At 41.5% G+C, this 16,380-nt stretch overlaps 1 long non-coding RNA gene across 1 annotated transcript in view; it reads right to left on the bottom strand.

Annotated features, from left to right (window-relative positions):
• The window catches only part of LOC137379116 (uncharacterized), a 43,668-nt gene extending 38,322 nt beyond the window's left edge, over positions 1–5,346 (bottom strand). The window contains exon 1 of the long non-coding RNA XR_010976739.1: positions 5,201–5,346. This is a non-coding gene — a long non-coding RNA (uncharacterized lncRNA). The remainder of the gene's footprint in view (positions 1–5,200) is intronic.
• Positions 5,347–16,380: the final 11,034 nt, after the last annotated feature.

The raw sequence follows: 16,380 nt of genomic DNA, 5'->3' as shown, positions 1-16,380 counted from the left end.
TTCATGGGAATAAACAGTTGAAACACCTATTACTACATTAATCATTAGAATCATAGAATGTTCAGAGCACTAAAGGAGGCCATTCAGCCCGTCGTGTCCGTGCTGGCTCTCTGCAAGAGCAGCTCGGCTAGTTCCACTCCCCAATCTTTTCCCCGTAGCCCTGCAAATCTTTTCTCTTCATATAATTATCCAATTCCCTTTTGAAAGTCATGATTGAATCTATCACCACCACAATCTCAGGCAGCACATTCCAGTTCCTAACCACTCGCTGTGTAAAAACATTTTTCCTCATGTCACCTCTGGTTCTTTTGCCAATCACTTTAATTCAGTGTCCCCTAGTTCTCGACCCTTCCACCAATGGGAACAGTTTCCCTCTATCTACTCTGTCCAGGTCCCTCATGATTTTGAACACCTCTATCAAATCTCATCTCCCCCTTCTCTACTTCAAGGAGAACAGCCACAGCTTCTCCAATCTATCCATGTAACTGAAGTTCCTCAACCCTGAAACCATTCTCATGAATCTTTTCTGCATCCTCTCTAATGTCTCACATTCTTCCTAAAGTGTAGTGCCCAGAACTGGACACAATACTCCAGTTGAGGTTGAATAGTGTTTTATACCGGTTTATCATAACTTCCTTGCTTTTGTACTCCATGCCCCTAATTATAAAGCCCAGGATCCCATATGCCTTATTATTTGCTTTCTTAGCCTGCTTTCTTCCTACCATTAAATTTCATCTGCCATTTCCCCAGCCTGTCTATGTCCTCTTGAAATCTGTCACTATCCCCCTCACAATTCACAACACTTCCATGTTTTGTGTCATCTGCAAATTTTGGAATTGTGCCCTGCACACCTAACTCTAGGTCATTAATATAAAACAAGAAAAGCAGTGGTCCTAATACTGACCCCTGGGGAACCCCACTATATACCTTCCTCCAGTCCGAAAAACAACCGTTCACCATTTGTGTTTGTTCCTGTCCCTCAGTCAACATGCTGCCACTGTCCTTTTCATTCCATGGGCTTCAACTTTGCTGACAAGCCTGTTATGTGGCACTTTATCAGACACCTTTTGGAAGTCCATGCACACCATATGAACAGCATTACCCTCAACAAACCTCTCTGTTACCTCATCAAAAAACTCAATCAAATTCGTTAACATGATTTTCCCTTAAAAATCCTTAACTAATTCACATTTGTCTAAATGACTGTTAATTTTGTCTTGGAATACTGTTTCTAAAGGATTTCCTGACACTGGGGTTAAACTGACTTATCTGTAGCTGCTGGGCTTGTCCTTACACCCTTTTTTGAACAAGGATGTAACATTTGCAATTCTCCAGTCCTCCGGCACTATCCCTGTATCTAAGGAAGATTGGAAGATTAGGACCAGTGCCTCTGCAGTTTCCACCCTTACTTCCCTCAGTATCTTCAGATGCATCTTATCTGGTCCTAGTGACTTATCAACTTTAAGTACAGCCAGCCTTTCTAATACCTCCTCTTTATCAATTTTTAGCCCATCCAATCTCAACTACCTCCTCTTTCACTACAATTTGGTAGCATCTTCTTTGCAAAGACAGATGCAAATTACTCATTTATTACTTCAGCCATGCCCTCTGCCTCCATGCATAAATCCCATTTTGGTCCTAATTGGCCCCACTTCTCCTTTTACCACCCTTTCACTATTTATATGCCTATAGAAGACTTTTGGATTCCCTTTTATGCTAGCTGCCAGTCTCTTCTCATGTTTAATATTTTTGATTATTGAAGAGCAATTGAATGTTTGCTCCCTCCATTCCTAAGACTTAACATTTAATGGAAAAGCCATGGTGTCAGTGCAGGGATTACTGCAGTGGAAGGGAAACAGCCTGAATCAGACAGAACCAGTAAAAGTGGGTTCTGAGGTGTAGACCCAGTAAAACACATATAGTAAAAACACATAAGAACTTAGTTGAAACAAAGGGGCTAGTCACACAACAATGAACAGTGTGTTAAAGCATAGGGGGGCTGGGTAGAAAGGGGCCACAGCACACAGATAGCCGAGAAATTGTAGACAGGAGAAGACATATTGATGATCCCAGACATTGTGCTTGCACGTAGCAGATAAAGGAGCCGTCATGGACACCAGATATGATTAGACTCATAGTAGACAATGGGAAACTGCGAAATGTTGAACAGGTTCTCACTGAGCCAAATAAGGAATTATCATTATGTCATTATACCAGATCCCTATGAGTAAGTAAGAGGGAAGGATCTTGGAACAAGATTTAACCCCTGCCTGAAACTGGGAAAGGCACGAGAACCCCGGGGAAGAACACTTGAGAAGATACCCCTGAGCCAAATGCTCAGAGAACAGAAGAGCAGCCGCAAGTCCGAGACTGATCACCTCGTGCCTTGAAGAGTAGTATACTGTACAAGTAGTGAGAGCTTGTAATTGATGATTCTTGATACTGTGCAAGTAGTGAGAGCTTGTAATTGATGATTCTTGATACTGTGCAAGTTAGTGAGAGCCTGTATTTGATGATTCTTGATACTGTGCAAGTAGTGAGAGCTTGTAATTGATGATTCTTGATACTGTGCAAGTTAGTGAGAGCCTGTATTTGATGATTCTTGATACTGTGCAAGTAGTGAGAGCTTGTAATTGATGATTCTTGATACTGTGCAAGTTAGTGAGAGCTTGTATTTGATGATTCTTGATACTGTGCAAGTAGTGAGAGCTTGTAATTGATGATTCTTGATACTGTGCAAGTTAGTGAGAGCCTGTATTTGATGATTCTTGATACTGTGCAAGTAGTGAGAGCTTGTAATTGATGATTCTTGATACTGTGCAAGTTAGTGAGAGCTTGTATTTGATGATTCTTGATACTGTGCAAGTAGTGAGAGCTTGTAATTGATGATTCTTGATACTGTGCAAGTTAGTGAGAGCTTGTATTTGATGATTCTTGATACTGTGCAAGTAGTGAGAGCTTGTAATTGATGATTCTTGATACTGTGCAAGTTAGTGAGAGCCTGTATTTGATGATTCTTGATACTGTGCAAGTAGTGAGAGCCTGTATTTGATGATTCTTGATACTGTGCAAATTAGTGAGAGCTTGTAATTGATGATTCTTGATACTGTGCAAGTTAGTGAGAGCCTGTATTTGATGATTCTTGATACTGTGCAAGTAGTGAGAACTTGTAATTGATGATTCTTGATACTGTGCAAGTTAGTGAGAGCTTGTATTTGATAAATTAGTGTGTGAATAAAATATTGATATACCTTTCACCAATCAGATTCCGTGGATTCTTTAAGAGTAAGTGCGTATTAGGCACAACAGAGGAAGTTGAGAAACGTGCACAGAGTGACACAGAGGGTTGAAAGACCAAGGTTATTTGGATTGAGAAATGCTCCACCTTTTTCAAACATCCAATTTAGGCTGCTCCCATCCTATGTTCTGCATCAAACTGTGAGGTTCCTGCTCCAGCAGCATAAAATGACCCTGAGTACAATGATTTCTTAGGTGGGCAATAACCTTCTGCATGCACACTCGCTGCTGAAACACCATATTGGTTCAGACTGTTTTAAAATTGGACCTCTCATTACATGTTACATTGTGCTTCACAAGGCAGTCTCGCCGTGCAGTTCTGAGGCTGATGAATTAAGCACATGCACTTAGTAGATATTTGTGCATTCATTGCACTGAGATGCATTTCAGAAATCTTTAATATTTGTTTAACCCACAATTATATTTCTGAATTTTAAGAATTTTGTTTATTTCATGAACAGTTTTTGTGTTTACTATTTTCTAAAAGCTATTATTCAGGGTACAATCCACAGAATCAGTATTCTGTCCTGCTACAAACAACAGTGCACAGGGCTAAGGCTACAACGTAATTATTGAAGTTTCTCCACAACCAGCTCCATTCATCAAATCAAAATGCAATATGTGATCAGAATGTGCCTTGGGAATTTAGTTATTTACTTATTGGAATTTAGCTCACACTGCCTGACTGTAACGAATGTGTAAAGGCTGTGGCTATTACTCAATTTGAGACATTAAATTCCATTCACACGCTGCCAATGGAGCAAATACATTTACTGAATGTTGATAACCAATGGCAGTACATGATATGCCATGCTTATTTTAAAAACAGCACTGTCATTCAGTCGATCTAGCATAAGCAGTGACACTGAGGGTGACCCCAGCTTCTGTATCAGAGATAATCATGCTGGCTGTGCATGTTTATATTGAGATGAGCTTTCAAGATTCTCCTGCCAAACTGAGGCCAATGGGGCAATTTGTGGCCAGTTAGAATGAAACTATGCAGATGGAGGCCATTTGGCCCATCATGCCTCGGCTGGTTTATCCTGATCAAAAAAAAAGTTGATGACATAAAAACCATAGGACTGAAAAACTGAAGGTGACCTCTGGCTCTGACTCCAGAGGGGATTCTGGAGATGAAAACCTATTTTCACATTCTAGTTGGGTACTCACACCACCAGTGTGAGACTAGTGGGGACTCTCCAGAGAGGGAATGCTGCAGAATGGGCATGTTCCGGGGAGGCGGCTGTATTATCTTTGAGATTTCAGGGCACTGTCCAGGCTGAGACCCCTATGAGGACACCAGCCAGCTTGATGCAGACTTTTTTTTAGCGGAACAGTAGCGTAGTGGTTTTGTTATGGGACGAGTAATCCACAGGCCTGGATTAATGATCCATAGACATGAGTGTAAGATCCACCATGAAAACAGGGGTATTTAAATTCAGTTTATATGATTAAATCTGGAATAAAAAGCTAGTTTCAGTAATGGTAATCATGTAACTGCTGGATTGTTGTAAAATCCCATCTGGTTCACTAATGACCTTTAGGGAAGGAAATCTGCTGTCTTTACCAGGTCTGGCCTACACAACAATGTGATTGACACTTAACTGCCCTCTGAAATGGGGAACCACTCAGCTGTACTAAATATGAAAAAGGACTGCAGTGGTTCAAAAAGGTGGCTCACCACTAGCTTCTAAAGGGCAATTAGGGATGGACAATAAATGCTGACATTGCCTGCGACACCCACATCCTATGAAAAAAACATTGGGCCAATGCTGCAACCTCAGGAAGGACGTGGGGGAGGGGAAGATGAATGGAAAGGGGTGAGAATGGGTAAGTAACAACCCGTAGTACTTCTGTGAAATTCCTGCCTTGCTTGGTTCCATTTTAAGAAAAGTTTACTTACCTTGCCTTTGGTGAGCTCCAGCAGTTCCTGTAAGATGCAGTGCAAGCTCCGCCAGGTTTTTGACGAATTTTGGTGGCAAAGTCTGGGGCCACTCTTTTTATTTCCTAACAAAAAATAGAATTGTTATTTGAAAGACACATTCTTCTCATCTGTGTAACTCTGTAGATCAGCAAAAGAAGTCCAGTAAAATTTAACAAAGGCGACTCATTAAATCTAGTGATTTGTTAATAATTAATGCATTTGCTAAAATTCTTCCTCAGACAGCTGTTGCTACAGTTTTCTGTCACTGGTTATGTGCCATTTACTCATTTCAAATGCCGTGTATGGTGTTGACCTGAGGGATCTTGAGAAAGACTGTGGGTTCACCCTTTCCCTTCACCATGGTTCAACAGCCCTATATTGTGCAGTCATGAGTCACAAAGGTGAAAGGGTCACAGCATTTGTTGCTTGTTTTTGCTGATTTCAGCTAAGGCAATGATTCGGGAGCTAAGCTCAGTGACAGCGTTGCAGGGCCTCTCATTGGGCCGCCCATATCCCTGTTCCACCTGCCGTTTTTATATGGACGATGAACGTGGAGAGGGACCCAATTGGCCAGGGCTCCTACTCCTAACTGTTAATGCAGGGTGCACTGCAGTATTGGAAGTGTCACAAGTAGGCATTTTCTTAGATGTTAGGGATACAAGCAAACTATGTTAAAAAAATTACAAACAAAAGTCTAAATAAATAAATTAAACACTCTCAGTGGCCTTTATATATTTTGTTAGTTCAACTGGAAAATAGTGTTAGTATTTACAAATTTAAAGAGAGTTCCAAGTATTCTTCCTCCTGACATACTTCAAACTACAATGAATTCTTTCAGTTGCAACAAGTAACTGGGTTCCATGTCATATTCAAGAAAGGTCTTGTATTATATCGCGACTTTCATGTGCTCAGTGTGTGCCAAAGTGCTTCACAACTAATAAAGTACTTTTATAGCGTGTTTTCTGTCATAATGTAGGAAAACACAGCAGCCAATTTGTGGATCTCAAGATTCCCACAAGATAGTTTTTTTTTGTGTTGGTTGAAGGATAAATGTTGGCGAGGATCATGGGAGTACTTGCATCTTCAAGTAATGCCATGAACGATTGAATGATTAAAATCGGAGATGTGCTAGAAACCAGAACTGCAGGAGTACCGAGATCTCAGAGTGCTGTTGAACTGGCAGAGATAGGGAGGGGGTAAGGCTATGGAGGGATTTGAAAACATAGGATGGGAATGCTAAAACAGAGGCACTGCTGCACCAGGAGCCAATGTAGGTCAGCGAACACAGACTACCTTGGCAGTGCTCACTGTCAATAATGAGAACTTGCATTTATATATTTTTTTATTCTTTCCTGGGATGTAGGCATCGCTGGCAAGGCCAGCATTTGTTGCCGATTCTTAATCGCCCTTGGCAACTCAATGGCTTGCTCGACCTTTTCACTGGGCACATTATCTAAAGCCTTTAATGTAGACATTGTGCCAAGGTGTTTCACAGATAGGTGTGAGGTAAATACATGACATAGCCAGGAAGGGAGAGATCAGAATAGGTAAAAGAAAGGTTGGTTGGTGAGATGGGTTTTAAGGAGGTGGAGAGGGAGCTAGAATGAAAATCCCACAGTTTAAGAAGCTTGCACATGAAGAACAGCTATTTTAGAGAGGTATCTAAGGACAACTATTATGTCTCCTGGTTGTCTTCTGGTTCCCATAAATTAGAAATAATCACACTTTAGACTTGGAAAGGCTAGAGTTCTTTGTTTTAATCATTCAGCTTCCATGCTGAGGCTGGTATCCTGTTACACACCATATGACTCTCTAGCACAGCTGTGAATGTGGCCCCCTGGCACACTTACACACAACAGTTAGTTCCTAGCACTTTACAGATAGTATAACAATATATAACAACAACTATAAGTAAGTGCCATCAGATCAAGATACTAAAATATTGGAGAAAAGTAGAATTATAACTCGTAATCTTAGAAATTACGCTGCACGATATTATCATACTAATACTCAATGGAAGTGTTAGGTTAGGTTAATGTTGCATTAAAATTTAAATAAAAAGAGGCATTTGACAAATATACTAAAAGCTGATATGGCACAGTTTAATATCCAGAATATAGGTATTGCAAATCGTTGGTATGGAGACCACAGGAAACATTTCAGGGAAGAGAAAGGATTCCATTATTCATTTTTATAAAATATTTCATTCCAGTGTTTTCAAAACCTTGAAGTTTATGACTAAACCTGTCAAGGGGTCTGTTCAGAGTCGCACAGCAAAGAAGAGTTTATTTTTATGTACAGAGAAATAGTAACACATTGCAAATTGTTTCCCGGGGTCACTGACCCTCTCCCATATTAGAAGGGAAAATAAATGTGGGGTGAATGAAAAGCTGAAAACATTTAAATGATATTTATCTCTCAGAGGAAGATACAGGAAAAAATGCCAGTCTTTGCATTGTGGACCCAGCCTCAAGGGAAAGCTAAAATGAGAAGGCTATCTGTTGTCTATACTGTTAAGTCATCATTTGCTAGTGCCAGCTTGGAAGACTTAGCATGATAGCAGTAATGACTGAAATATGGGCCAATTATTTTGCAAATGTAACTGTGAGGAGCACGTCTTTGAGGGAAATATTAGTGAATGTGACATTTTATTTTCTTTTTCAGTAATTTCAGTGGAGAAAAAAGATTTGGATTTATATAGCACCTTTCATGACCTCAGGGTGTCTCAAAATCCTTGACAGCCAGTGAAGTACATGTGGAGTGTAGTCACTGTTGCAACGTAGGAAATGTGGCAACCCATTTGCGCACAGCAAGCTCCCACAAAGAGCAATGACATAAATGAACACATCTGCTTTAGTGACGGTGATTGGGGAATAAATATTGGCCTGGACACTGGGAGAATGTCCCTGCTCCTCTTTGAGTAGTGCCATGGGACCTTTTCCATCCACCTGAGAGGACAGATAGGGCCTCAGTTTACCATCTCACTGGAAAAACAGCACCTCAGACAGTGCAGCACTCCCTCAGTACTCAGTAGATGACACAGAAATCTTAAGAGTCACAGCAATGAGGTATGGCTTGCCAGCTAATAAAAGTAGAATAGCGAGAAGCAGAGTAGCCAATACGCACAAACTCCACCTCTAGCAGAATTCAGGGCCACCAGCTTAAAAATCACCTACTGATTACTCCCAGAGTACTGCACTGGAGTTTTGGTATTCAAGACTCTGGGTAGGGCTTGAACCCATAAGCTTATAAGTCAGAAACCAGTGCACTGCCCAATGAGCCATGATTGACACCCATTGCAAAGTCAAGTCAGAAGCTTACGTTGCTATGTGGCAGCATTTCTCTCACTGTCCTTACAATTGGTTTGGAAAATGGGAAATATGTAACAAATGAGGAATTGTATTCATTCTCTGCTTTATTTCAACTCAGAGCCAAACGATAGTGGATTCCACTCCTGGGAGTGCTGCACTGTTGGAGGTGCTGTCTTTTGGTTGAGAAAACCAAGGCCCCATCTGCTTTCTCAGGTGGATGTAAAAGATCCTATGACACTATTTTGAAGAAGAGCAGAGGAGTTCTCGCCAATATTTATCCCTTAATCAAAATCACAGAAACAGATTATCTGGTCATTATCACATTGCTGTTTGTGGGAGCTTGGGGTTCTTGAGTAAGTAATTTCCAAGAGCAATGCCACTATGATTGTAATCATATGATATGAATTCATCTTGGATGGCTGATTTCCTGTCTTCACACTCAAATGGTTATGTCAAATCATTTATTATGGTTTAGCTTAAATCACACACAAACAGTAAGAATCACAGGAGTTTATGAATTTGAAATCAGTCACTTCCCTGTTGAATAATAAACACCCTAGAAAAGGCTCAGAGTTGTGATCACAGCAGTTACACTGAGATTGCACCCACTATGGACCCTGCTAAAGTTTGCCTAGTTGGGTGAGGGGAGAGGCACCTATGAGCAGGGTTTCAGAGAAATATCTGCAGCACCCACTCTCCTATTGAGGACCTAGGAAATCCTGCTGGCCACCCAGGGAGGAGTGCCAGCCCTTCTCACTTTCCTCCCTCTCTCTCCCACTGTTGCACACACCCCTCCCTCCCCCTCAACCCTCCCCTGCCCCTCCCCCCTCTGCCCCTCACCCTCCTCCCTACCTCCCCCTCCTCCCTCCCCCTGCCCCTTACCCTCCTCCCTCTTCCTCCCCCTGCTCCTCCCCCTCCTCCCTCCCCCACCCCTCACACTCCTCCCTCTCCCTGTCTCTCACCATCCTCCCTCCACCTGCTCATCACCCTCCACCTGCTCCTCACCCTCCTTCCTCCCTCTGCCCCTACCCTGTCCATCCACCTGACCTTCACCCTCCTCTTTTGACCTACCCCTCACCCTCCTCCCTCGCCCCACTGCATCCCACTCACCTTCCCCTCCCCCAATCCCTTACACCCCATTCCACCTTGCCCTCACCCCCACCCCTCTCTCTACCCCTCACCCTCTCTGGGATTTTAATGGATCTTCCACTGAAATTATGGGGTAGGTGAGGAGGGGTTGAGGAATCAGAGAATCCCCTTGGAAATTAGATTCCAGGCAGGCTTTTGGAGAAACTGAGGCCTTCAAGAAAAACTTTTAATGAAGGCATTAATAATACATTTCAATGGATGAGTATGATCATGTTTTTGTGAAATATGTTGTGTTTTATTTTATTTACTTTGTATATTAAAAATTTCAGTGACTGAGGACAAAATAGTGAGTTAAATGAATTTTCAGGTTTTGAGCAATTTTGGGGGAAATGTTATCTAATGGCCAGATTATGCATTCTGAAAAAAAAAGGCAGCCTTAATAACACATGGCTTTCATTATTCATCATTGTTACGACCGACCGCTCAAGACAAAGCCCCCAATCAAAATATATAATTCTGATTGTGGTGGGAGAAACGCACTGTCAATTCAGTCCCTTCCCTCCACAGATCACCTAACATATCACTTTAAACTTTCCAAATTAATGAAAACCACAGCCAAATTGAACCATCTATTAACCCCCAAATGAGGCTAACCAAACCAGGTGTCTTTAGATCAACAAATTAACAGTTTATTAGAGAAAACAAATTCTTAAACACTACTAAGATATCAACAACATTTAAAAAAAGGTAACAAAGTCCTTGCAGATTTACACTCCTGCTGAAGTGGAATCTTCCAATGTGGAACATTCCAAGGTTGGTTGAAGTCTTTGTAGCCCTCTGATGGGAAAGAAAAAGGTTCTTCAACAGTAGGACAGTCAGCTCTCTAGTTCCAGTTGAAGTGATGCTCTTCCTTTCCAGCAATGAACACAGCAATTACAGTCAGTAGTTAAAGTAATTGGTTATTTTATTTTAAGAAATTAATCTGCCTTGACTTCAGAATTCTGAGAGTATAATAAATAGGGTTTAAACAGAGGGAGAGCTCTCCTATTTCCTTCAGTATATGTTGGCAGACAGTCTGTGTGTCTGTGTCTCAACTGTCTGCAAAAGCCAGTTTTTCAACTAGTTTCAAAATTAAAAGGCAACTTTGTATATCCTGTCCTTGGTCTCCGAATGGCTGTATCCGGTGCAACCAAGATGCACTTTCCTAGGAACTTCTGGCTTGTTCTCCCTCTCTGTATGGTTGTATCCAACGGCAACCAGAATGTGCCTTCTCTAACTCCTGAGGCTTGCTTGTTCTTAAAGCAGTACTGATCCTTTGCTGACTTAAAGACATACCGCAGGTTTTAAAAAAAAACCTAACAGGATCATAACAATCATCAACTTCAACAAAAGTTGTGTCCAAAAACAGCAAGTAGCATTTTCTCTTGATTGTGCCCATCAAGTCACAGAATACATGTTCTGAACACAGATTAGGATCTGGAGCAATGTTGAGTCCACAAGGCTGTAAAGTGCCCAGTCGAAAGATGCGGTGCTGTTTCTCGAGCTTGCAATGACCTTCATTGGAGCACTGCAGTAGGTCGAGGACAGAGAGATCAGTGTAGGAACATGATGGAGAATTAAAATGAAAGGTGACTGGAAGCTCTGTGTCACGCTTGTGGACTGAATGGTTCCACAAAGCAGTGAACAATCTGCGTTTGGTCTCTTTAACACCTATTACATTTCTAACTTATCCCAGTTCTGATGAAAGGTCATCCACCTGAAACATTAACACTGTTTCTCTCTCCTCAGATGCTGCCAGACCTGCTGAGTATTTCCAGCATTTTCTGTTTTTATTTCATTACAAACAGCTATTGGCCAAATCAGTATTAATACCAATCTCACCTCATTTAGATGCTTAACAGGCTCAAAGCAGGTTACTATTTTAATTTTTAAAAAGTCCCATAAACATACAAGTTTCCTTCCCTCCGATTCTATTACAGTACTCACTTAAATGTGACATTCTCGGGAATATTTTACAGACCTGTGCAAACCCAGCCCAGTTTCTCAGAGTTATTTAATCAGTCAAGGAATTTGCATTATTGCAACATGGTGGACGTTTTAAACACATCAAGCTGGCAGCTTTTCCACGATTATAAGTATCAAACCAACAAGAGGTCAGTACAAATAGAAAATTCTGGAAGTATTCAGCAAACCAGGCAGCATTATGATGAGACTTGCTCAGTACATGAGTCCAAATGGAATGACACTTTGTATCACAGCAGCCGAGGCCTCCATCACTGCGAAGAAGGCTGAGTATTCGGGAATTTCAGGAGTGGACATCTTGTCAGCTACTTGTGTGGGACCAACACTAACTACCGTTAATTTATACAAAGTGGGTGGCTTGTCTTATTTTACTTTCTTCTCTATTTTCCCTTTGCATGTTTCTCTCAATCACACCTGTTCGTGTTTAGAAAAAAAAATTGCGAGATTTGAACGTCTCAGCATGAGATTATGAGTGAAGCTGAGAAATCGCGTCTCTCGCATTGAATTTGCAAGAGTTGGACAATCCTTGTCCAAACTATAGTCTGAAAGTGAAGACACACACAGTGACACACATGCATCTACCAGATGCCTGGACAGCTCACGGAAAGGGGTTTTGCGGTGCAGACTGTGCCAGATTCTCAAAGATAATTATTTGCTGCACGCTCCACATTTTCACCATCACAATAGGTCAAACTATGGAGAAGGTGGAGGAGAAGTATCATCTCCAATTTGCAGCAGAATGAACACTGACCATTATCTTCAGGATGTTGCCATAGAAACAATTTACAGCCAGCCAGAGCGGTATGCCAGGCTCCAGCGGAAAATATATTTACCAAAGTGACTGAGCCAGACCCATTCACCTACAGACGCGACTCCTTCGACAGCACCTTCCAAACTCCCACCCTCTACCACCTAGAAGGACAAGGGCAGCAGGAACATGGGAATACCACCCCTTGCAAGTTCCTCTCCAAGCCTCACACCATCCTGACTTGGAACTATATCGCCGTTCCTTCACTGTCGCTGGGTCAAAATCCTGGAACTCCCTTCCTAACAGCACTGTGGGTGTACCTACCTCACATGGATGGCAGCGGTTCAAGAAGGCAGCTCACCACCACCTTCTCAAGGGCATTTAGGGATGGGCAACAAATGCTGGCCTGGCCAGGGACGTCCACATCCCGTGAATGAATAAAAAAAAATAGCTCCTGCAACTTTTCAAAAAATGGAATTAAGGAAAGACTTGCATTTATATAGCGCCTTTCATGACCTCAGGATATCTCAAAACGCTTTGCAGCCAATGAAATACATTTGAAGTGTAGTCACTGTTTAAAAGCAGGGCAATAAGTGCTGGATATTAGACCTGAGACTCAGCAAGCTCCCTGTGAGCCCACAATTACACATAGGAGCTTGCTTGTAATTGGAAATTAAGTTCTGTCACACACCATTATCTGTGACCACTGGGGAAAATTTGTGACATTTCATTGCATAATATTCTAGAAATACTATGACTAAATTTTCTAAACTAATCACATTTAAAGCTGTAAACACATTGGTTTTAAACAAAACTTTGGTCAGAATTGGATGGAATTGACACTAATTGATCACTGAAACAATTCGAGTAGCTGAGGTTAAGCCTGTGGTATTCAATACAATGTCATAATGTTATTTCATCTCCTATAGATTTTATTTGTTTAAAATTCACATTTATTGCTTGCAGATGAAATGTATATACTGTATAATAACCTCCAACTAGTAGTGACTATTCAGTCCAAGCAAAGACCCGTTCTGCGTCACAACCGACAGAAGTCCTCCTTTTGTAACTGTAAAGTTCTCATTACCTGCTCCAGTGATGATTCACTGGCAACTGCAAAATTTAATCAGTTGGATTTCAAACACTGTAGAGCAGTCCTTAGGGTGTAAAAGCTGAAAGGTTATCCTTACTTGTGTTCTTTAGGGCTTGAAGTGTTCCGAGTGATAAAGGGAAAATCACAATGTGCATTACAGATACAGAATTGCAATCGGAAACAGATAATGAAACATCAACTTGTCTTCAAAAGCAAAATGATTTTCACAGCTGAAAAGAAAGGTTGGGGTGAATTTTAACCCCCGAGAGGATTTCAGGCAGGCATAGGCAGGGCAGTGTGAAAGAAGAGCTGCTGTAAGAAATTTCAGGCTTGGGTATTTTAAGTACCTGGCCTCATCGACAGATTGCAAGTCAGCAGCAACTGTATCTGCCTCAAATATATTTCCTGCAGTCCAGAATGCTACGTGTACAATGGCATTAATTACTTGTAATGGACTTGGGGCAGAAATAGAAGGAAGTGGGATGGAGGGGCCCCTTTGACCTCGTTTACATAAGCACTTTTGACAGGTGGTAAAGGGGATTGCTGGGTTTTTGGGAGGAGAATGCAAGGCCAATTTTTTCGAGATGTATTGAGGGAATAGCCTTCTGTTCGTTTCACTGCCTCAAAATTGGTCCCAATTAGATGGTAATAACTGCCTCAAATCCAATGCAACATGGATTTTCCAAGGTTCACATCCACAAGTCCCTGAGTTTCATCATTAGTAGCCCAGTGCCGAGCTTCCTCTGCCAGGAAAGCCTATGGGAAATATCAGGCGTTTGTGCTGACCATGCTTTTCTTGTATCAAACGAATCAATGGAACATCTTGTGCAGCACAGGGACGATGCTGAGTGGAGGCCAGGTGTGTACTTGTGTAAGTGCCTACAACGTCGACAGAATTATTTTGTCAATTCTGTCTTGTGTCTTGTTCTAAAAAAAAGTCTGAACACCTCCCCAAATCAATTCATGAATCATTTAAATTAGAGAGCCCCAGCCTTTTAGACAGCAGTTCAGTATAAAAACACTTGTGTGAACTTAGCCTCATCTCATAACTGTAGAAATGCAGACACATGCAGAGAGAAGTTACATTAAACTTACGTAGAACCTTGGTTAGACGACACTTATAGAGTTCTGTGCACAGTTCTGGTCTCCATATTACAAAAACAACATAGAGGCACCAGAGATGGTGTCAAAAAAGATTTACAAGGATGACACCAGAACTGAGAGGTTATATCTATCAGGAAAGATTGAACAGGTTGGGTCTCTTTTCTCTAGATGTTTCCATTTGTTGTGGAGTCCAAAACTAGAGGTCATGAATATAAGAGAGCCACTAATAAATCCAATAGGGAAAAATTCAGGAAAAATGTCTTTACCCAGAGATTGTGGAACTCACAACCACAGGGAGTGGTTGAGGTGAATAGAATTGACACGTTTAAGGGGAATCTGGATAAGCACATGAGGGAGAAAGGAATAGAAGGATATGCTGATAGGATGAGATGAAATAAGGTGGGAGGAGGCTCGTGTGGAACACAAACAGCAAATGGAGCAGTTGGGCTGAATGGCCTGTTTGTGTCCTGTAAAATTCTATGTAATTCCATGTAATATGATATATTTTTGCTTAAGAGTTCGACTTCAATTAATATATTGAATTGATACTTCCATAAAATGAGAGGCCAGGTAAGTACTTCTTATTGTCATGAAGACCCCCACCTGCCAAGAATGAGGTATATTAATTTCGTCATATGAACATCAATTTTAAACTGTTGCTGGAGTGAACAGATGACTTGTTTAAAGAGATCAGCGGTAGCTGGAAAAACATTTGCATACTAAGAGTCAGTGCTTGGACAGACAAAAGAATTGCTCGCTGATTCAATTAACAGAGACTGGGCTGGGCAATGGTGATCCACATCTTGTCGGTTTAAGAGACAGCACTGCACCCCTCACTGAGAGCTTTGGAATCCACAAATGCAGGGGTTTGTTCAAAAAGTGAGTCACATGACTAACCTGCTGGCCCAGGTCTGGTTTTGAGCTGCTTACAGGACAGCTTGGATCAGACTGCAGATTGCAACTGAACTTGGAACAAGAGCCTCTCTCCTGCCTGGCTCTCTCTCTTTCACTAATCTCCGGATCCACTGAGGTCACTTAAACCTCAAGAGAAAAAACTCCGACATCCAAACAGGTTTTGAAGCGTGCACTGGGCCCCAATGAAACGGCAAGACTTACCAGCAATCAAAGATCCTACATCGCACTCTAAGGACCTTAACTAGAAACCCAGTTATTGCCTCAAACTTTTCCCTTTTATTCTTTCTACTTCTGTCTCTATCTGCGTGTGTGTTTATCGTGTATGCATGCTAGCCTGGTCGCATCGCATATTCGTAGTCATTGACAGAATTAGAGTTTAAGATTAGTAAACTTTCACCTTTCTTGTTTAAATCTAAGAAAACCTGTCTGATTGATTTCTTTGCCTTACAATTGGAGAGCAGTGAACAAGGATTCATTGAAGGGGATCTAAAAACATGATGTTTTTCAAATTAAACCCTTTTATGGTTAAACCAGGCAAAGGCTGAGAGGGAACGCCTAGACCCCTTCTCACCTGGTCGTAACATTATTTATTTATAATTGTTCAGTCAGAATTACATTTTCACTCTAGGAATTTTGTTAACAATTTGTTGGTTTCAGTTCCCTCCAGTTCTTCCAACTCAATTCGGGAGCAGTGACCATAATTCCATAAGTTTTAAGGTACTTGTGGATAAGGATAAGAGTAGTCCTCGGGTGAAGGTGCTAAATTGGGGGAAGGCTAATTATAACAATATTAGGCAGGAACTGAAGAATTTGGATTGGGGGCGACTGTTTGAGGGTAAATCAACATCTGACATGTGGGAGTCTTTCAAACGTCAGC

Source organism: Heterodontus francisci, chromosome 2 (assembly GCF_036365525.1).
Source record: "Heterodontus francisci isolate sHetFra1 chromosome 2, sHetFra1.hap1, whole genome shotgun sequence".
NCBI lineage: Eukaryota > Metazoa > Chordata > Chondrichthyes > Heterodontiformes > Heterodontidae > Heterodontus > Heterodontus francisci.
The sequence above is the reverse complement of the archived record's forward strand: the minus strand, read 5'-3'. Positions and strand labels throughout refer to the sequence as shown.